Below are 23,552 nucleotides of genomic sequence, written 5' to 3'. Positions count from 1 at the left end.
CCATAGCGCTTCAAGCAGGGTTCAAAACCATGTGGTATCGATTTTTTTGGAATGAAGAAAGGGAAAAACTTGAAATTTCATTAAAAAAATTGATCTAAGTGATTTGGTTAGGATTGCCTGTCTTGCTTGGCACGTTATATAAAATAACCTGTGCGTGAAGAATTTAACAGGCATTTACTGTACAAGATTGGAATGTTTCACGCCAGCTTGATTCATTGTCTTCGAATGTATTCTGGAGAAATGAAGCAAAATATTCGCTGGCCACAATCCTTGGCCGGAAAACAAATTCTTTCAAAATTACTGTACAGTATATTCATTATTAAGTAACGCACGTTGGTTCAATATGAATGCTTAAAAAATCGCGAATTCTAAGAGGTGGTGGCAAGGATTATCCATCTATTTAGCACAAGGCGCCCTTGGACTAGAGTTCCAATCCATTGCCTTTATATTAAAAATGTATTATCAAATTCGGAAAGAGGAATTAGCTTTTCAGTTTAACTTCCGTCGGAAATGGAATAGGTGCAGGTTGGCCTGTTAGCTCAGTTGGTTAGAGCGTCGTTCTAATAGCGCGAAGGTCGTGGGTTCGATCCCCATATAGGCCAATTCGTGCTTCGCATTTTATTTATTCTTGAAATAAATCTTGATGCTATCGTTTCCAGTTTAATTTAGTTTGGATTTCAGATTAATTTATTTTTTGGATATTTCCAACGAAATTTATTAATTAAACTGAAATCGAGTTTAGACTTAACACACTCGTGTTATGCGTGTTTTAATTTGCTAATAAAGCCTTCAAAATTAATGGATACCCTATAACAAATACTCGTAAATTTGTATACACCATAAATAATTCTTCAATTTCTTTCACACACGAAAGTAACGTTAGACTGGGACTCAGAAAAAGTTTGGAACTGCTGCAATAACCAATCCAGTCCAACATGACAGTAATTGAGTATTACTGATTTTTACTTTTCAAGATGTTGGACGGTGTGCAACATCTTGATGTGTTTTTCAAACGCGCCATAGATGACAGATTCCAAAGGTACCGAATCCCAACCAAACCGTTCCTTCAAGATCATTGACAGATCCCTTGGATTCAACTGGATTTCATGGAGAGAACCGCTTTTTTAATAACCCTACAACGATTTTTTTCTTCACTCTCTTTATATCTTAAGAAAGATATTTCGAATAGCGTTTTGAATTAATTCCAGAATCTTGTCCATTGGTTTGTCTATTATCACTGAGCAAAGAGTTCAATGAGATAGAGAGACTGATGGTAATAGAACTATTTTAATAGACCAGATGGAAACCTGGCTTATAAGGAGCTCTGAAATGCTTTAAACTTCGCCTCCCCTCAATGAAGCGAAAACACACAAAAGAAACGATTTAAATGATTTCAGTGGCGAAACTACGAAACCACCAGGTCCGTCACTCTAATGGAGCGAAGGATTGAGGAGTGGCAGGAAAGTTGACTTTGAATAGTCCTTAAAGAACATAGGGAGGCCTTCGTGAATCAACCAGTAGATCTCATAATTTGTAGTTTTGCTCCTGAATGATTCCTGGTTTATTTTAGAAACTTTTTAAAAATTATTACTTAGGAATTTTAGTGAGTTCTCGTGTTATCTTTATCATGCTTTCTTTTTTACTCCACAACTGTTGTTTTTTTGTTAATTTACAGATAAGAACGCAGTTATCAACTTACTTTTGTGAAGTAGGGCATCGGCACGTAGAATGTGATACAAATCAATTGCAATTTTAATTGGTCCATTGATTTGAAATGCTTCACAAATTTCAGATTCCACTCTACGTTTCATCTCATGCAGGAAAAGGCACCCCTCGACGATTTATGAGCTGATGGATGCTGCTTTCAACTCGAGACCTAATCTATCACCATTATGTTGAAAATATTTATCAAATTCATAAAGTTAAATTGAATGAATGTAGCTTCATTTATGCATTTATATTTTATTACTGTTAAGGAAGTTTGTCACCATCAGAAAGTGCTTTGCTTTTATCTTTTTGAAGAGATGTATTGTAAACAGCTGTTAGAACAATGTTCATCCGAACGACAAATTCTTTTAACCGGTTCCTTATCCCTATACGTGCCGGATAATCGGGTTTAGATATATAAGCAGTATTTTATTTTAAAAAGAAGTAATTTATAAAAGAAAGCAAACAAACAAATTAAGTCTACTCACGTATTCCCCCCAAATGCAGTATCATAGTGGATCTCAATTACTAGGGTGGTGTGCCCTGGTGGGTAGCACAGTTGGTATTATCATCGTCCTTCCCTCACCGGGTAGAAAAGACCCGAGTTCGAAGCCCGTAAATGAGGCGAGAAAGTTTTATCGGTATTTTTCACAACGTGGCTGAGTTAGTCGCTCTCAGGCGAGTGTATCATGGTGGTTTCTACCGGAATCTCGGGGTTTTCGTCCAGCAAACAGCAAATAGACCATAGAACACACGCGATTTATAGACGTAGTACATATGATGCAATATGGCTTACGTTGCTGATGGATTTAAAAGCCAACAACAATAGCATGGTGGGGCAATGCAAAACTAAAGCATGTCGTGGTGAATGGTGAAGTGTCTCCACAATATCAGATCGATTCACTAAATAGCAAACTTGATTTGCTCAGAGCTATGTGCAGAAAAGGTCTATGCTCGAAATGTACAATGACATTAGTCATTCTTAAATATTAGTACTATAGCAGCTAAATGATGCAAGGAACAAATCCCTCTGCCGAAAAAAAATGAATTCTCTGTCATATAAAAGTGTGACAGAGAATTGCCTATTTTCTTCTTAATCCCCAATGGCTGTGTGGTTAGGATTGTTCGTTATTCTTGTAGGTAAACTAACAATCTGTGCGAGGTCATCATTGGTTGTAAAAGTTTCAGTATCTGACCAGCTGGATCCCTGTAGAAAACTGAAGCCAGCTGGGGATTTACACATTGTAATCACCTCAATCGATTAGGATTGATTATATATCTAAATTTCAATATCTAAATTGAAAGTAAAACAGAAACATAGAACCCCTTATCGCCGTTTTACTTTCAATTTGGTGGTTCACTCCAATCGAAGTCACTTAGATTTCATTCTAGGTGTTGCATTGTAAGAAATTCCATTCTGTTCTTACAATTCAACAGCTTTTCGGTTTCTCTCTTAACTACTCTCCCGATGAGCTCATTTGATCGTCATGTTGTGTTTCCACTACGCAGCACCCCGTGTTGGAATAATGACTGTGCCCTCCTTCTTCCTCACGGGCATCATCCGTACAGCGGTTTTTGAGTGAAAATACAGGCCCCTAAGGTAAGAGGCCTGATGAACAACACAACTCCCACTACCTTACGAACACTCACTAACCTACACCTACATAAATCTGGCCTTTACAGAGTTTTGTATTCATCCCATTGCCTGTCGTATCCGCATTACAATTAACTCTGTACGCTAAATGTTCTAAACAGTTCCAGAACTACAGCCCATAAATTCAAATTACAAGGGTTGAGCTTTAGATTACATTTTAGAAAGTTTTCTTTTAGCCATCGAGTCGTTGATTGATGGAACGGATTGCCCTCGCAGGTTGTTAAGGCTGGCGGTTTGAATATATCGAAAGGTCAACTGGATAGTCACCTGTGTGAGTAGGGATGCATATAATTTGTGTTTTCTTATCTACTTGGTTGGGGTTTTTTTTTGCCGGTGCAACAAAATCTCCTGGCTTCCTTGCACTATATGTCGAATACTATTACTATTATTATTATTACAATGAGTGTATATAAAATATTTAAAAAAACTCGAAGAGAAATTTAAATTAAAAACTGAATATTGAATGAAATACGTTTAGGCAACCCAAGTCCTTAAGACACAATTCTCTCACAATTTTTATTAACATATTTTTAATTTTTTGTGGAGTCATCGATACAATTCATTATCGATTTGAAATTTCCATTGTACATTCGTCTTAAACTCAATTATTGCAACACTAAAGTAGTCTTCACTGTTGGAAACTTTCTGTCCATTATTATAACGAATGGGAAGCTTTTAACAATCCACTGATTATGACCCTTTCTGATGACTTTATAATAATAACAGATTGTTGAGTGGACAACTCCATTAGCTAGTTCCTGCATCAGAAAAATTGGCGCATGTTTTAGCTGGCTGGATTAGATATTCGAATACACAAAAACAACTTCGGATCCTCAACTTTAAAGCATCAATCCGTCTACGAGATGTCTCCAGTGAGGTGTGGCTTCTTATCCAAGAGGAACTTCACCGTGCGAAGTGGATAAACAAATCAAATATTCTCGGATGGAAGTTACCACTGCTTTGAGGTCGGTTAATTCGGAAACAGCAAAGACTGCAACGTAAAATTGCAACCATCCATCCGTCCACCCGAGGATATTTACTCAACTGGCAGATGATTATTTACCTCCCCGATGAATAAAACCGATTTTAAAATAATTTAAATTAATTATTTATATTCATTAGTGTTAGTTAGCCAGATAGTTAGCTATTAATAAATACTTAAAAATTAGTAATTAAAATTAAACGTTGTTTAATATATAAAATTATATTTATCTGTTATGATAGTTAGAACCTTTTCCCTAATATTAGTTCGTAAGTACCCTTTTTCTTTTCTTTTTTTTTTTTGTTTAGGAAGTATAAATGTGGTGGGCGATGGACGTGTTGGATTCCAACTGAGCAGCACACTTCTGTATGGATGATGCCCGTTAGGAGGATGGAGGGAACGTTCATCATTCCCACACGGGGTGCTGCGTAGTGGAAACCCAACGTGTCCATCAAAGGAGCTCATCGGGGGGAGGTAGTTAAGGCTAGAAATAGAAAAACTGTTAGGTTGTAAGAACGGGATGGAGGGTGGGCTTGTTCGAGACGGACGAACTGGATCCCGACGATGGGGTGGGGGCACCAGACCGGCAGACGTTTGCCCGTTAGGAGGGGGAGGTATACGGTGCACTCATCTGTTTGTGCTGGTGTCCTTCCGTAAGGGCAGTCCCATCTAGGGATACAGTTCACTAATTACGGATTGTTTTCTCCCTTTAGGCATCGGCTGATTGATGGATTTCCAAACTGACTTTTCGAATGAAGGTAGCTTCGTCCAGGATGCTTGCTGGAGGAAGCATGGAGATGGACAACTCAGGAATCCGTTCAAATGATGCTGAAAGGAAGCCAATGACGGACAGCTGCTGTTGATTGTATTATTGAGTATTTATGTACCATTGATTCGCAGTACTTACAATTCGGAATGTAAATTTCTTGTTGCTAATAAAAATATTGTTTTTTATTAAGAAATTGCGTTTTCTACAATTTCTAAAGGAGAATGATCTTCCTTCAAACTGATATACACTCTGCCATCCTCACGCTGGAAACGAGGTGTAATTAATTAACACAAACTTACTATTGATGAACAGCGGATCACACATTCAGCACTTTCCACCAAGATTAAAGAATTTGTTCCGATGTGTGGCAAGGTGTTCCGCTGATACTACTGATAGTACTGTAATGAGCGTAGCCGGAATAAAACTGGAAATCCACTTTGAAATTGTAATTAGGTTAAATTACGTTAAGGGGTAACAGACATGCGCGTTATCTGATGATATTGGTCAAAGTTATGCTTGACCACATCTCAAGATTTGTTTGTTGCAGAACTGCTGATATTGGTAAGCTGTTCTGAGGGTAGCGATGTTTTTAAAGAAGGGGAAGCTAATTCTAGGGGAAAGAATGTCGAATCTTTTTGGGGATGTTGTCAGAGTAGTCAACTATAGATGAGTTCTTTGTCTTTAACGGTGTCTACAGTGATGTATCAGAAGTGTTTTCAGTTTAATGAATGAATGGAATTCCTAGTTAGGATAACTACTGCTGATATAAGAGGGCTAATGGAAACGTGTTGTTGCCTGGAAATTGAGGAATGAATTTCATTGTGGTATTTACAATGTATTTAGGAAGGATAGGGAAGAGAGAGAGAGAGAAGGAGTGATGGGGTCAAGCTTCTCATCAAAAACTTTCGTATTCAAAAGTTACGCATCCAGCATAGGATCTATGTTGGTTGCCCAAGTGTGGTGTGAGTTATTGGAAGCAAAGGAATAATGAAAGTGGAAATAATATGCAGAATGTGAAAGGTATGACGACAATCTTCACATGGATTGGACAAGCAAATGCGAATGTCTTATTATGGGTAACTTCAGCTTGTCCATTACTGATCGAAGCAACTGGGAGGATAACACACCATTGGGAAATAAAATATTTAAATAAAGTAGATGGTTGTCATAAAAGTTAGTGCAATAGCGTCATTTCTATACACAAGCAACCACATAAAAGTTACATCCACCCATAGACAGTAATCAAATGCTAGGAGGTTCAACACAACTATAAAAATTAATACAATATCAATATTGGTTAAAATAAAATGTACAGAGATCAAGTCAGTAATTAATTATAGAGGTTACGACAGATTAAGTTCAACGTTAAAAGGTTAAAAGGAAAGTTTTAATAAGTTTGCAATGAAAATAATTAGCATTAGCATTAGTAAAGGCATTTGATGCAAGAAAGCAAGCTTATGCAGCATCAGCCAAAAAAAAAAAAAAAAAAAAAAACATTTCCACTTCACCACTCCGTTCGTTCGAAATACCTGTCCAGCTGAACCTTAAACTTATTTAGGCTATCAACTTCCACTACAAGGGATGGAAGTCTGTTCCACCAACCAACCACCCGCTGGCTAAAGGCAAATTTCCGCACGTCTATCCTACATCTGTCTTTCCTCAATTTGAATTTATGCCCTCTCAGGTGATTATTATTCTGAGCAAGAGGAAGAATCCCATCAGCATTGAGCAAGCTCAAACCATTCAAGGCTTTATACACCTCTATCAGATCACCTCGCCGGTGCCTAGTCTCCAGACACTGTAATTTGCACAACTTAAGCCTTTCTTCGTAAGAGCACCCCTTTGTTCATTCACTAATGTTGTTGTCGTCTGTACTCCTTCCAGCAGCTCTACATCCTTCTTGAAATGAGGCCTCCAGACCTGTATACAGTACTCTAGGTGTGGCCTGACCATTGCCTTATACAATGGAATAATCACCTCCTTATCCCCTGCTAGAAAAATTCCTATATATCATTGACAATACACCATAAGCTACTCTTGCAGCCCGTCTGCACTGCTCAGAGAACTTCATATCTACCTGCACAAATTATTGTAATCAAAATATTTATGGCTGTTGGAAGAGAAAGGCACTAGTTATATATTTAAGAAGAGAGAGAGAAAAAAAATAGAACAAGTGAGCGAGTACAAATATTGGGAAGGCTTCTAAAGGAAGAAGCAAAGAGCAGCAGAGAACAAGACAGCAATGGATTTAAAAAAAGCTTCTGAGAAGGGAAGGAGAATATTATTTGTTAGGAATTATTATTATTAAATTGAACATAAAGTGAATGGGCATCCAGTTTTTGTCTGAACGCATACTGACCATAAAGAACGTACTGTGAAAATGGTATACAAATTTGTACGTGGCCGTTTAGCTCAGTTGGGTAGAGCATCATGCTGATAACGCGAAGGTCGTGGGTTCGATACCCATACTGGCCAGTAGATCTTTCTTTTTTTATTAATTTACTAGATAGGGCAGAAATACTCTTGATTCAAAGTATCGATACATAAGTGAAAGACATTCATTGGGTAAAATAAGGTCCACTCACACCACACCTGAATGATTCGATCTTAGGGGATTTTTTCGATCTACCCATAGGTCGAGAGGGAACTGTAAGTTATGAGTTTTATATTAAGAGATATAATAAAAACTTTATTACTAAAAAGACAATAATTACTGATGGGATCCAGAAAAAAGAAATAAATTCATCGAATACTGATGAATTAATGCTGAAAAGGCATTTGATGTGGTCACTCTCAAGTTGTTTTGGAGTTCGGAATCTGTCAGCCAAAATTTTGTTTTCAATTTCGTGAATTTTATTTTTGGACGACATTCTGACCAGAATACGTTATTTAATTCTTTATTTAAGGAATGTAATTTGTTATTTTGCAAGATCATATGTAGAACAGTCATCGTCCAGCTCTAGTTAATTTGCCTTACATTCCCATAAAGGTGAAAAATTTATTTCGAATCACATTTTTTTTCTGAATTCATCCAAAGTAAATGTATTTTACAAATGACAAACATTTACGATACTTTGAAAAACTGGTCAAACTTACTAAGCAATTAGAGATATCCCTCCAAAACCTCAAAATTTAAGTTTATATTTCGGGATTCAGTCAGTGTAGTACCCTAAAATTTAGAGTGGTAGAAAATGAAAAACACCTGGAAGTAATTGCGCAATCAGATATGAAGTTTTCTGTGCAATGCAGACAGGCTGCCAGAGCAGGTTGTAGTGTATTGTCGATATACAGGAATTTTGCTAGTAGGGAAAATGAGGTGATTGTCCTCTGTATAAGGCAATGGTCAGGCCACGCCTTGAGTACTGCGTACAGGTTTGAAGACCTCATATTAGGAAGGATGTAAAGTTGCTTGAACGACTAAGTTGCTTGAGTACAGTTACTTGAGTTACTAAAGTTGCTTGAGTATAGAGAAGGGCAACAAGATTGGTGAGGGGAAAGAAGGGGTCCTCTTACCAAGAAAGGCTCAAGTTCTGAATATTACAGCGGCTGGAGCCTAGGCACCTGCGAGGTGATCTGACTGAGGTGTACAAGGCCTTGAATGGTTTAAGCAGGCCAAATGCTGATGGGATTCTTGCTCAGATTACGAACCTGAGGGAGCATAAATTTAAATTGAAGAAAGACAGTTGTAGAATAGATGTGAGGAAATTTGCCTTTAGCTAGGGGGTGGTTAATTGCTGGAATAAACTTCCATCTGTCGTTGTGGAAGTTGATAGCTTAAATTTTCAAGGAGGAACTGGACAAACTTTTATAGGAAATGGATGTGGGAAATTGTTTTTTTTTCGGCTGATGTCGAAAAAACAGTTCGTAAAACTGAGTCTTAATGTAAATAAAGTCTGGCTAATAATTCATGTAAATCATTTTGGTTCCACGCAAACGCTTAAAGTAATATTACATTTTGCTTTGAAGCTTTACGAAAATCCACCATTTTCGAATTCTGCTGTGTTTCTTTGCTAGAAATTAGTTTAGAAATAATTCTTCAACTTATTGTTCGGCAGTAAAATTATGGAAATTAGTTAAATTTTTTTCTTTTATTTTATTAGTAAAATCCACAAGAACATATTTTTTTGTAACTATCGTTGGACCAGTTATTTGATATATGAGTTTTATGTTTCGGGGTAATGTCAAAAATCCTCCTGGGTCAGTCTTCTGGCAGTGGCTTTTTTATGTTTTATTCAGAACCTATTATGAAGAATGATTTTAAAGGGAACGAAATCCTAAACTTCATAACTGCTTCGCTTCTACGCACAGCCTATTTTTAAGAAATCTGTGGGGGAAAAAATTAAAAAAAGGAGAAGTAAAATTTCGCAAATGAGAAAGAAAGGCCCAAATTTAGAAAGACACTTATTCAAGCACATCGTTAAAATACTTCGTGGTCGGTTAGCTCAGTTGGTTAGAGCGTCGTGCTAATAACGCGAAGGTCATGGGTTCGATCCCCATACCAGCCAAAACCAAGTCTTTTTTTACTTCCTTCCCATTATTCTTATTGATTAAATTGCTGTAAATAGGGTTGCTTTACAATTCTTCTATTCAGAAATAAATGTGCATTCATTTAACCATAATTCATTGAAAACATAGTCCCGTAATCTTGTTAAACAATGTTTGCTCGTGTTATGCTGCGGACCTGGCATGGGCAACCTTTTAATGGAATGAAAGGTGTTGCATGCAAGGAAGACTTCTTGAAATTTTATCGACCAACCCGCAGGTAGGGAGTCCTAAACTGCCACTATTATATTAAAATATAAAAGTTACAGATGAATCATTGTTATTTGAGGTATAAAACGAAAATAATGTTTGACTTTTAGGCGCACTGTATTTTTGTTTTTTGGCTGCAACAGTGCTGTAATTTTTGATTTGATCAAAATAGAATAAATTTCAAATGTGAGAATCACGACCTATTTCTGACTGCGAATCGTAATAACTGGTAAGTGTTAACAAAGTTTCCTTTGAAAAAATTTCACTAGTTGTAGTGAATCTTTGATAATGAAAAGGCAGTGTCGAATAATCACCAAAACGTTCAACAGTGGGTAGCAGTAACCGATTTAACAGCACATTACAGCTCAGGCAATGAATCTGCACAAACTGTATGAAAATACTCAAGTCTGGTGATTGAGTATAACAGACAAATCCATTTCTAATGGTGTTGGGAACAACAGCGTGGTCGATGGAATATTGGAAACCTGTAGTGTAGTCAGACGAATTCACATTGCTTGTGTTAATGGTTTACATTATTTAGTATTGATGGACGCATGAGGGCGAGGACGAAGACTAGAGAAGAAATGGATTCTGAATACATTTTACAGTCTGATACCCATGAATTAGCTTGAGGGGAGCTGTTGTACAAAATAATAATAATAACAATTGCCACTCACGGCAATGCTAAGGTACACGGGAAATAAATAAGCTGAAAATAAAATTAATACAAGGTAAACCAACCAAAACTCGAGTCGCATTCAGCACTCCCCCCGTTTTCCCGACCTTGTCGGACCACCTAAACGCGGTAGCACAGTTGATATAATCATCGTCCTCTCAACATGGGGTGGAATAGACTTCAGTTCGAATCCAGTAAATGAAGTGAGGAATTTTTATGGGCATTTTTCACAACGTGGCTGAGTTAGTCTCAAGTGATAGCAGCATGGATTTTTTTGTCCAGCAAACAGCAAATCGATCACAGGACACATGCAATATACAGACATATTACATAGGGCAATATTGTCCAAGTTGCTGATTCGCCTAAAACCCAATAACAAACAACCAACCAACCAACCTATCCTCCAAAGTCGCACGTAACAAAAGCCAATTGGGTTGGGAAAGAGGACATGGGGATCATTTGGCCTTAGCCTCAGTTCAAAAGAAACCTCAAATAATTTTCAAACAGATTTTTCACTCAAAATTAATAATTTTTACACAGAAAGACTGGAAAAGCATTTGTTAAATAAAAAGTACATTAAAATTATGACTTATTCCTTTGTATATTAAAACAATTTTGGTACTGACATCATAAAAGAATAAATTAGTAGAAAGAAGTCGGTTTAATGCATAAAAGAAAAACCACAAAAAACGTCGAGGACCAAATGACCTAGATAGAAAATTTGGTGAATCCACATGACGTTCGCTTTTGTATTTTTTATTTATATTTTCCTTTTTATTATCGTTTTATTTGTAATTTTTACACATAGCAATGTCCAGGAAGGGACTGCATTAGAATAGAAACCACAATCTACAAAATTCAGTTTCCAAGCGTATGTAATCGTATTTCAAAAGAAAGCGCTTAATAATGATAACAAAAATTATTCTGTAATAGATTCATAGATATATGTTTTCTGAAGTGCAGTAATATTCCTTGTATAACCATCCGTTCCTCTACCCAAGAGAATGAAATATATAAAAATAGAATATTTCCTGTTGAACTTGAAAACAGGAAATTTGCGCTACTGGTGTATTGCATCTTGGCTTGGTAATACTGTGTATTCTTACTTCGTTTAAAAATATAGGTTGATGAATTCACTGGACGTTTGCGAAGGGGTCTATGATAGAAAAGAGAAACAAAAATTAAGCTTAAATAATAATCAGTCTCTCTTTAATCACAATGAAGCCGAGGGCCTTAAAGATGCCAATTAAACATTTCATACATTTCCTTTAGAAGCAAACACATTTACTTGAACCAAGGGAACAGAAGGATTTCTCTCAACTTTCCTTTCTGCTTGAAAGTCTCAGTACACCGTGTTCGCCAAATCCATACTTAGATGGAAAACAGTTTCTTGTACGTTGCTGTAATATGAAATAACCTTTAAGTGGAGGACTTAACAGGCATTTACTACAAGAGTTTGAGACGTCTTCAAATATAGGCCAAGCTGGAAAATGGATTCTTTTGGTGATTTGTTCCAGCTTAAATGAGACATTCCAATCCAGGATTACCAATAGTCATCTTAACAGTTCTGATGAAAGACACCGTTTCTGTATGTTGTTACTTGTGAATTAATGATGTTTCGAAGATCAAATCTTGGAAACCCCAAAACCTTTTCACCAATTACTCTTTGTTAAACCACGACGAAAGTATTCATAAAGCAGACAGACAGACAATTGAAAACTAAACTACTATAACAAAGGTAAGATAAAAATCAAAAATTAATAAATTCGATCATGAGAATGCGGTAGTAATAGGATTTTAGGAGCATCAGCGAAGAAGGCTACATTGCTCCGTGCTAATGTCTACAAATTGCTACCCTCGTCTGAGACCAACTAACTCAGCCACCTTGTGAAAAATGCCCATAAAAATTCCTCGTGTCAGCGATAGGATTCGAACTGAGTTCTTTTCCATTCGCTGTAGGAGAGGACTGCAATTATACCAACTGTACTTCCCAGAGGGCCATGAGAATGGCATGGAATTTCAATACTGAGAGAAATAAGAAGTGTTAAAAAATTTTCGGACCTACAAGTCAATCACAGTAAGCATTTGTTAAAAGGAGATCATGTCTCACCAATTAGAAGAAGAAGCAGAACTCTTCTTCTTTTTATATATACAGAAAGCACATTGCTGTATCTCACAACATAATAAACACAAAAAAAAGAAAAAAGCATTATGACTCCTGAAAGGTTTGAACACTGGATGATGGATTCAAGACAGTGATGAATAGGCCGCCGGGAGCAGGTTCTAATATCCTCTGACGTGGTCCTGGGAAGGAAGTCGACCGAGTACTTTTTGCCTATATTCCTTGTCGATTGCGAATTTGTAGAGGACGCCGTCCAAGGATTGTACGTCTTGTAGCATTTGCACGGGTAGGAACCGATCAGTTAGCTTTAACCGGTTTGGAATGGCCTGTAGGATTGGATTAGCCCTAAGGCTTGGGACCGGGATCGTCTATTCGCAGTTAGCCCAGAAATGTGGTACTGAAATAATGCTGACCATCAATTTGATGGCAAAGGCGAGTCTTCTCTCGTGAATGATGGCAGGAAGACGTCTCATGTTGAGAGCTGCCGCCATCTGGGTGGTCCTTGGGAGAAGCCGGTCAGTCTAACTCAGTCATGTTGAAAAAAAAAATAATAATAAGTCTAAACACATCCAATTAGATTAGCTACTATGAGGTTAGCCACTATGAGATTAACCACTAATTAGATTTGCTACTATGAGGAGATTACAAACGAATTGATTGTAAAGAATAATTTTGACATCATGTACTTATATTTCAGTAAAACCTGCTACATATGAACAATAATTGTATAAATTGGGAGAGTGTGGCATAAGGGGAAAGTTATTATAAACAAAGGGATGATTAAATGGCAGGAGACGAGAGCAGTTATAAGCGGCTACTGCTCTCCTTGGACTAGTATCATCACTGGGATCACACTCACCATCTCTCAACTCGACGTCTTCTGGACGGATTCTTATGAAATTTTAAATTCAGTTCCTTTAAAAGGATTTGTCGGGCTGTCCAAAATTTAATTGAAATCCAACAGATAGAAATGTGGCAATTATTATTTCTTCTTTCCATACAAATTGTATGGAAAAACGTAGCGGACAGTCGAGCCCAAATTTTCAACCTGTCTTCTATTTGTTGGATGTGTTTAGATAATCCATTACGTGACCAAATGAAAGATTCAAATAGCATTTTTGATTACATATACGAGCTTTGTGTCTTAGCAGTGGCATGTTAGCTCAGTTGGTTAGAGCGTTGTGCTAATAACGCGAAGGTCGTGGGTTCGAGCCATATTCACAGTGTTTTTTAACTTATTATTATTATTTTTTTCACATGACTGATTTAGTCAGTGTTAGGCAAGAGATGTATGCTTTACTTCCAGGAAATTCGATAAACCGGAATTTCCGGGAGGTAAAAAAACAACAGCAAACAGACCGAAAAATACACGCAGGTACAGACATAATACACCGATGCCTAATAGTCTTACTTACTCGGGCTCTTCACACGGACCTAACTCCTAAACATTCACTGCATATTATGTTTGTTTGTGAAAGTGATTGCGCTTTTGAAGAGCATGTTTTTTGTTATCAGTTTGCTAAATATATCAATCATAAATTATTACTGTTTGCTCGTTTTCGGTTTGCACTCGATGACGGCCACGCAGGATCAGAGGAATTTACAACATAAAGAGAATACAAAACCATCATATTTAACAGCCACGCAGACTAGAGCATTGGCCAACTCAAACGCCTGCACTACCGTATCTTCGAGTTTCACCATTCGGCTGAGGCGAACAAAGCAGAAACGTGAAATTGTTATTGAAATCCAAGAGAAAATAAGTAAAGTACATTGCGAAAATGTTGACTGCATATAGAGTTCGCGGTATGTGTTGCTACTATTTGCTAATTAAATCACAGATGATCCGTGATATACGAAAACAATTTCTTTAATACATTATTAGTTATTTAATTAGTAATTAATTAGTAACACGGTAATTAGCTATTTACTTTTCACTTATATTAATTGTAGAAAAAAAATTAAATTAATTTAAGAAATAAAAATAGAACGAACCTGAAATGAAACCCACTGCGTGCATTACATAACTTGCTATTAGCACTGACAGAACGAGTCCAATCAGAGCCAAATTACCCGACTAGAGGAAACCATCCCATCATCACTACTTAAAGGCTCTCGCTAATTGTTATTAGGAAAGAAAACTGTTTCCTTCCTAATAACCAGAGTATTGGTAGCACAGTTGGTAGAATCGCAGTCCTACCACAACTGGTGAACAGACCCGAGTGCGAGTCCCATCGATGATGGGAGTCATTTTTATGGTTCTTTTGTAAAGCGTGACTGAGTTAGTCTGTCTCCGGCGAGTGTAGAATAGTTGTTTCTCCCGGAAACTCGGGTTTTTCATCCAGAAAACAGAAAACCGTCCTCAGAATGCAATTTACAGAAGCATACACCGAGAAACATGACCTTAGTTGGCGATGCTTCTAAAAACCAATTACAACAACAACATCCTAGTAACCAGTGGCCTTTACACGGACAATCAAGAGTATGATTCGAACAGTGAGGGATTGCTCGCACGCGACATCACAGTTTTCAATGCGGGTCAGTTAAAAACCAGTCACGCTCTTGTGCGCACTCTTTCCTGCGGTTTTGATTTAAACCTGTGCCGTTTAAGAGCGTGGTAACCAAACTGTAGGAATGCATACATAGGAATGCTTACAATGTATTCTAATTCCAGAACTCTTGCGTACAGGACTGGAGTAGAGACTCCAGCTTTCTTTCAAGAATGTGAGTCTAAATGCAAAAATTGTGTTTTGGGCCACTCTCTTGAGTGGCTTGTAGAGCGATCGAGTTTCGAAAAGTGCTGATGACACTCCAGAGTTTTGAAGAGGAGTAGTCGCTGCTGTGTGTGGTTATACTTCTGTGTCCAACGTATTCTGATTAGTGACAGAGTATTCGTCATCAAGTTAGCAGCCTTGAGTGTGCACTAAAACTGAAATCATGTTAAGAAGAAGAAAATCGTTGCCAAGCAATCGCATATGCTGCATCAAAAAAGAAAAAAGAATAACTGAAGAATGTCTCACAGCCACCATAAGATTTCTAGCAACAGGACGTTATACGAAGTATTGAAGTTCTGTTCTTACACAGGAATGCCTACTGCGTATTCTAATAGTCCAATTTTGCTAACAGTGGGGTAATTTTCTTTGGTGATTATAATGTGTAAAGCCCCAGCTGGCTTCAGTTTTCTACAGGAATCCAGCTGGTCAGATGCTAAAGCTTTTACAACTACTGATGACCTCGCACAGATTGTTAGTTTACCTAGAAGAATACCGAACAATCAGGCGCCTCCGTAGCCAGGTGGGCAGAAGTAGCAGTGCGTACACACTTCTTGATTAGACCGGGGTTCGAGCCCGTGACCACCGCATGCGGAAAGGTCAGGAAATTACGACCGCGTAGCCCCGGAGCAATATGGCCTTATTTGCTAAAGCTCCTAAAAACCAAATAACAACAACAACTGAACAATCCTAACCAGGCAGCCTTGGGCGGATTAAGGAGAAAATAGGCCCACGGCCATATTTAAATTTGAGGCCTCTGTAATATCTAAATTGAAAGTAAAACAGAAACATAGAATCCCTTATCGCTCTTTTACTTTCAATTTGGTGGTTGACGCCAGTCGAAGTCACCTAGATTTCATTCCAGGTGTTGCATTGTAAGATCATCCATTCTGTTCTTACAATGCAACAATTTTTCGGTTTCCCTCTTAACTACCCTCCCGATGAGCTCTTTGATGGTCATGTTGGGTTTCCACTACGCAGCATCCCGTTTGGGAATAATGACTGTGCGCTCTACCCTCCTCACGGCCATCATCCGTACAGCGGTTTTGAGTGAAAACACAGGCTCCTAGGGTAAGAGGCTGGATGAACAACACAACCAACACAACCCCCCCACACTACTACCTCACGAACACTCACTGACCTACACCTACATAAATCTGGCCTTTACAGAGTTTTGTATTCATCACATTGCCTGTCGTATCCGCATTAAAATTAACTCTGTACGCTATATGTTCTAAACAGTTCCAGAACTACAGCCCATGAATTCAAATTACAAGGGTTGAGCTTTAGATTACATTTTAGAAAGTTTTATTTTAGCCAGCGAGTCGTTGATTGATGGAACGGAATGCCCTCGCAGGTAGTTGAGGCTGGCGGTTTGAATAAATTGAAAGGTCAACTGGATAGTCACTTGTGTGAGTAGGGATGCATATAATTTGTGTTTTCTTATCTACTTGGTTGGGGTTTTTTTCCCCGTGCAACAAAAGCTCCTGGCTTCCTTGCACTATATGTCGAATACTATTACAATGAGTGAATATAAAATATTTAAAAAAACTCGAAGAGAAATTTAAATTAAAAACTCAATATGAAATTTCAATTTGAAATTTCCATTGCAGAATTGTCATAAACACAATTATTGCAACACTAAAGTAGTCTTCACTGTTCAGAACTTTCTGTCCATTCTTATAAAGAATGGGAAACTTTTAACAATCCACTGATTATGACCATTTCTGATGACTTCATAATAATAACAGATTGTTGAGTGGACAAGTCCATTAAGCTGGTTTCTGTATCAGACAAATTGGCGCATGTTTTAGCTGGTTGGATTAGACATTCGAATACACCAAAAGAACTTCGGATCCTCAACTTTAAAGCTTCACCCCGTCTACGAGATATCTCCAGTGAGGTGTGGCTTCTTATCCAAGAGGAACTGCACCGTGCGAAGTGGATAAACAAATCAAATATTCTCGGATGAAAGTTACCACTGCTTTCAGGTCGGTTAGTTCGAACACAGCAAAGATACATCCATCCGTCCACTCGAGGATTTTTATTCAACTGGGAGATGATTGTTTATCTCCTCGATGAATAAAACCGATTTTAAAATAATTTAAAATAATTATTTATATTCATTAGTATTAGTTAGTCAGACATTTAGCTATTAATAAATACTTAAAAATTAGTAATTAAAATTAAACGTTGTTTCATATATAAAATTATATTTATCTGTTATGATAGTTAGAACTTTTTCCCTAATAGAGTAATATTAGTTCGTAAGTACGCTTTTTCTTTTTTTTTGTTTAGGAAGTATAAATGTGGTGGGCGATGGACGTGTTGGATTCCAACTGAGCAGCACACTGCTGTACGGATGATGCCCGTTAGGAGGATGGAGGGAACGTTCATCATTCCCACACGGGGTGCTGCGTAGTGGAAACCCAACGTGTCCATCAAAGGAGCTCATCGGGGGGAGGTAGTTAAGGCTAGAAATAGAAAAACTGTTTCGTTGTAAGAACAGGATGGAGGGTGGGCTTGTTCGAGACGGACGAACTGGATCCCGACGATGGGGTGGGGGCACCAGACCGGCAGACGTTTGCCCGTTAGGAGGGGGAGGTATACGGTGCACTCATCTGTTTGTGCTGGTGTCCTTCCGTAAGGGCAGTCCCATCTAGGGATCCAGTTCACTAATTACGGATTGTTTTCTATCTTTAGGCATCGACTGATTGACGTATTTCCAAACTGACTTTTCGAATGAAGATCCCTTCGTCTGGAATGCTTGCTTGAATTGAAGATGGACAACTCAGGAATCCGCTGAAGTGATGCTGGAAGGAGGCAAATGACGGACAGTTGCTGTTGATTGTATTATGAGTATTTATGTACCATTGATTCGCTGTACTTGCAATACGGAATGTAAATTTCTTGTTGCTAATAAAAATGTATTTTTTTTTATTAAGAAATTGCGTTTTCTACAATTTCTAAAGGAAAATGATCTTCCTTCAAACTGATATACACTCTTCCATCCTCACGCTGGAAACGAGGGCGTAATTAATTAACAGAAGCTTACTATAGATGAACAGCGAATCACACATTCAGTACTTTCCACCAAGATTAAAACCTTGTTGCGATGCGTGGCAAGGTGTTTCGTTGATATTACTGTAATGAGCGTAGCCGGAATAAAATTGGATATCCACTTTGAAATTTTAATTAGGTTAAATTACGTTAAGGGGTAACAGACATGCGTCTTATCTGATGATATTGGTCAAAGTTATGCTTGACCACATCTCAAGATTTGTTTGTTGCCGAACTGCTGATTTTGGTAAGCTGTTCTGAGGGTAGCGATGTTTTTAAAGAACAGGAAGCTAATTCTGGGGGAAAGAATGTCGAATCTTTTTGGGGATGTTGTCAGAGTAGTCAACTACTATAGATGAGTTCTTAGTCTTTAACGGTGTCTGCAGTGATGTATCAGAAGTGTTTTCAATTTAATGAATGAATGGAATTCCTAGTTAGGAAAACTACTGCTGATATAAGAGGGCTAATAGAAACGTGTTGTTGCCTGGAAATTGAGGAATGAATTTCATTGTGGTATTTACAATGTATTTAGGAAGGATAGGGAAGAGAGAGAGAAGGGGTGATGGGGTCAAGCTTCTCATCAAAACCTTTCGTACATTCAAAAGTTACGCATCCAGCATAGGATCTATGTTGGTTGCGCAAGTGTGGTGTGACTTATTGGAAGCAAAGGAACAATGAAAGTGGAAATAATAATTGAAAAGTGGAAATGATTTGATCAAAACAGAATAAATTTCAGATGTGAGAATCACGGCCCATTTCTGACTGCGAATCGCAATAACTGGTAAGTGTTAAGAAAGAGGGAATTTTCCTTTGAAAAAATTTCACTAGTTGTAGTGAATCTTTGAAAATGAAAAGGCAGTGTCGAATAATCATCAAAACTTTCAACAGTGGGCAGCAGGAACCGATTTCACAGCACGTAACAGCTCAGGCAATGAATCTGCGCAAACTGTATGAAAATACTCAAGTCTGGTGATTGAGTAGAACAGACAAAACCATTTCTAATGGTATCGGGAACGACAGCGTGTTCGATGGAACATTGGAAACCTGTAGTGTAGTCAGACGAATTCACATTGCTTATGTTAATGGTTTACATTATTTAGCACTGATGGACGCATGAGGGTGCGGAGGAAGACTAGAGAAGAAATGGATTCTGAATACATTTTACTGTCTATGCAGGCTGATACCCATGAATTAGCTTGAGGGGGTACTGTTGTACAAAATAATAATAACAATTGCCACTGACGGTAATGCTAAGGTACAGGGAAATAAATAAGCTGAAAATAAAATTAATTAAACAAAACTCGAGTCGCATTCAGCAGTCCCCCCGTTTTTCCGACCTTATCAGACCCCTAAACGCGGTAGCACAGTTGGTATAATCATCGTCCTCTCCACATAGGGTGGAAAAGACTTGAGTTCGAATTCAGTAAATAACGTGAGGGATTTTTATGGGCATTTTTCACAACGTGGCTGAGTTAGTCACAGGTGAGAGTAGCATGGATTTTTTTGTCCAGCAAACAGCAACTCGATCACAGGACACACGCAATATACAGACATATTATATAGGGCAATATTGTCCAAGTTGCTGATGCGCCTAAAACCCAATAACAAACAACCAACCAACCAACCTATCCCCCAAAGTCGCACGTAATAAAAGCCAATTGGGTTGGGAAAGAGGACAAGAGGAACATTTGGCCTTAGCCTCAGTTCAAAAGAAACCTCAAATAATTTTTAAACAGATTTTTTAATCAAAATTAATCATTTTTACACAGAAAGACTGGAAAAGCATTTGTTAAATAAAAAGTACATTAAAATTATGCCTTATTCTTTTGTATATTAAAACAGTGTTGGTACTGACATCATAAAAGAATAAATTAGTAGAAAGAAGTCGGTTTAATGCATAAAAGAAAAACCACAAAAAACGTCGAAGACCAAATGACCTAGATAGGAGATTTGGTGAATCCACATGACGTTCGCGTTTGTATTTTTTATTTATATTTTCCTTTTTATTATCGTTTTATTTGTAATTTTTACAACATAGCAAAGTCAAGGAAGAGACCGCATTAGAAAACCACAATCTACAAAATTCATTTTGCAAGCGTATGTAATCGTATTTCAACAGAAAGCGCTTAATAATGATAACAAAAATTATTCTGTAATAGATTAACAGATATATGTTTTCTGAAGTGCAGTAATAATCTTTGTATAACCATCCTTTCCTCTACCTGAGAGAATGAAAGATATAAAAATAGAATATTTCCTGTTGAACTTGAAAACAGGAAATTTGCGCTACTGGTGTATTGCATCTTGGCTTGGTAATACTGTGTATTCTTACTTCGTTTAAAAATATGGGTCGATGAATTGACTGGACGTTTGCGAAGAGGTCTATTATAGAAAAGAGAAACAAAAATTAAGCTTAAATAATACTCAGTCTCTCTTTAATCACAATGAATCCAAGGGACTCAAAGATGCTAATTAAACATTTCATACATTTCCTTTAGAAGCAAACACATTTACTTGAACCAAGGGAACAGAAGGATTTCTATCATCTTTCCTTTCTGCTTGAATGTCTCAGTACACCGTGTTCGCCAAATCCATAGTTAGATGGTAAACAGTTTCTTGTACGTTGTTGTAATATAAAATACACTTTATGTGGAGGACTTAACAGGCATTTACTACAAGAGTTTGAGACGTCTTCAAATACCGCCGGAAATAAAGGCGCAGCTGGAAAATGGATTCTTTTGGTGATTCGTTCAAGCTTAAATGAGACATTCCAGTCCAGGATTACCAACAGTCATCTTAACAGTTCTGACGAAAGACATCGTTTCTGTGTGTTGTTACTTGTGAATTAATGATGTTTCGAAGATCAAATCTTGAAAACCCAAAAACGTTTTCATCAATAATTTCTCTTTGTTAAACCACGACGAAAGTATTCGTAAAGCAGAAAGACAGACAATTGAAAACTAAACTACTATAACAAAGGTAGGATAAAAAATCAAAAATTAATAAGTTCGATCATGAGAATGCTGTAGTAATAGGGTTTTAGGAGCATCAGCTAAGAAGGCCATATTGCTCCGTGCCTTATGTCTCCAAATTGCTACCCTCGTCTCAGACCAACTAACTCAGCCACGTTGTGAAAAAGGCCCATAAAAATTCCTCGTGTCAGCGATGGGATTCGAACTGAGTTCTTTTCCATCCGCTGTAGGGGAGGACTGCAATTATACCATCTGTACTTCCCAGAGGGCCATGAGAATGGCATGGAATTTCAATACTGGGAGAAATAAGAAGTGTTAAAAATTTTTCGGACCTACACAGTAAGGATTTGTTTAAAGGAGATCATGTCTCACCAATTAGAAGAAGAAGAACTCTTTATTATATACAGAAAGCACATTGCTATATACAACTCCCTTCACGGCTACAAGCCAGGGGTTTACATAAATAAAATCGCACAACAAAATAAACAATAAAAAAAAGCATTATGACTCCTGCAAGGTTTGAACATGGGATGACGGATTCAAGGCAGTGATGAATAAGCCTCCGGGAGCAGATTCTAATATCCTCTGACGGGGTCCTGGGAAGGAAGTGGACCGAGTACTTTCTGCCTATATTGCTTGTCGATTGCGAATTTGTAGAGGTCGCCGTCCAAGGACTGTATGTCTTGCAGCATTTGCACGGGTAGGAACCGATTAGTTAGCTTTAACCGGTTTGGAATGGACCGTAGGATTGGATTAGCCCTAAGGCTTGGGACCGGGACCCTCCATTCGCAGTTAGCCCAGAAATCTGATAATGAAATAATGCCGACCATCATTTTGATTTCAAAGACGAGTCTTCTCTCGTGAATGATGGCAGGAAGACGTCTCATGTCGAGAGCTGCCGCCATCTGGGTGGTCCTTGGTGTAGGGGGAAGCCGGTCTGTCTAACTCAGACATGTTGAAAAAAAATAAATAAATAACAAGTTAAAAAACTTGTTATTTATTTATTAACCCACGGTCTTCGCGTTATTAGCACGACGCTCTGACCAACTGAGCTAACGGGTCACTGATAACTTGCACAACGCGTATATGCATTTAAAAATGCAATTTGAATCTTTCATTTGGTGACGTAATGGATTATGTAAACACACCCAATTAGATTAGCTACTATGAGGTTAGCCACTATGAGGTTAGCCACTAATTAGATTAGCTACTATGAGGATATTACAAACGAATTGATTGTAAAGAATAATTTTGACATCATGTACTTATATTTCAGTAAAACCTGCTACACTTGAATAATAATTGTATAAATTGGGGGAGTGTGACATTAGGGGAAAGTTATTATTATAGCCAAGGGATTATTAAATGGCAGGAGACGAGAGCAGGTATAAGCGGCTACTGCTCTCCTTGGACTGGTATCATCACTGGGATCACACACCATCTCTCGACTCGCTTTCCTTTGGACGGATTCTTATGAAAGTTTATATTCAGTTCCTCTAGAAGGATTTGTCGGAACCTCCAAAATTTCATTGAAATTCAACAAATAGAAATCTGGCTATTATTATTTCTTCTTTCCATACAATTTGTATGGAAAAAAGTAGAGGACAGATCGAGGCCAGATTTTCAACCTGTCTTCTTCTATTTGTTGGTTGTGTTTAGATAATCCGTTACGGGACCAAATGAAAGATTTAAATTGCATTTTTAAATGCATATACGCGTTATGAAAGATATCAGTGGACCGTTAGCTCAGTGGGTTAGAGCGTCGTGCTAATAACGCGATGGTCGTGGGTTCGATCCCCATACGGGTCATTTTCACGATGTTTTTTAACTTATTATTATTTTTTTTTTCGACATGCCTGAGTTAGTAAGTGTTAGGCAAGAGATGTATGCTTTCACTTCAGGAAACTCGATAAACCGGAATTTCTGGGAGATAAAAAAAACAACAGCAAACAGACCGAGAAATACACGCAGGTACAGACATAATACACCGATGCTTAATAGTCTTACTTACTCGGGCTCTTCACACGCACCTAACTCCTAAACATTCACTGCATATTAAGTTTGTTTGTGAAAGTGATTGCGCTTTT

The 23,552-nt window shown here is 37.8% G+C and overlaps 4 non-coding genes across 4 annotated transcripts; all 4 read left to right on the top strand.

Annotated features, from left to right (window-relative positions):
* The first annotated feature begins 528 nt into the window (after positions 1-528).
* Positions 529-602, top strand: TRNAI-AAU (transfer RNA isoleucine (anticodon AAU)). The gene has a single exon. It is a non-coding gene; the product is annotated as a tRNA-Ile (tRNA).
* Positions 603-7,513: 6,911 nt separating this feature from the next.
* Positions 7,514-7,587, top strand: TRNAI-GAU (transfer RNA isoleucine (anticodon GAU)). The gene has a single exon. It is a non-coding gene; the product is annotated as a tRNA-Ile (tRNA).
* Positions 7,588-9,543: 1,956 nt separating this feature from the next.
* On the top strand, positions 9,544-9,617 carry TRNAI-AAU (transfer RNA isoleucine (anticodon AAU)). The gene has a single exon. It is a non-coding gene; the product is annotated as a tRNA-Ile (tRNA).
* A 13,583-nt stretch (positions 9,618-23,200) lies between these two features.
* On the top strand, positions 23,201-23,274 carry TRNAI-AAU (transfer RNA isoleucine (anticodon AAU)). The gene has a single exon. It is a non-coding gene; the product is annotated as a tRNA-Ile (tRNA).
* The last annotated feature ends 278 nt before the right edge of the window (positions 23,275-23,552 follow it).

The sequence above is a fragment of the Mastigoproctus giganteus genome, chromosome 3, assembly GCF_048544385.1.
Source record: "Mastigoproctus giganteus isolate SK-2022 chromosome 3, ASM4854438v1, whole genome shotgun sequence".
Classification (NCBI taxonomy): Eukaryota; Metazoa; Arthropoda; class Arachnida; order Uropygi; family Thelyphonidae; genus Mastigoproctus; species Mastigoproctus giganteus.
The sequence above is the reverse complement of the archived record's forward strand: the minus strand, read 5'-3'. Positions and strand labels throughout refer to the sequence as shown.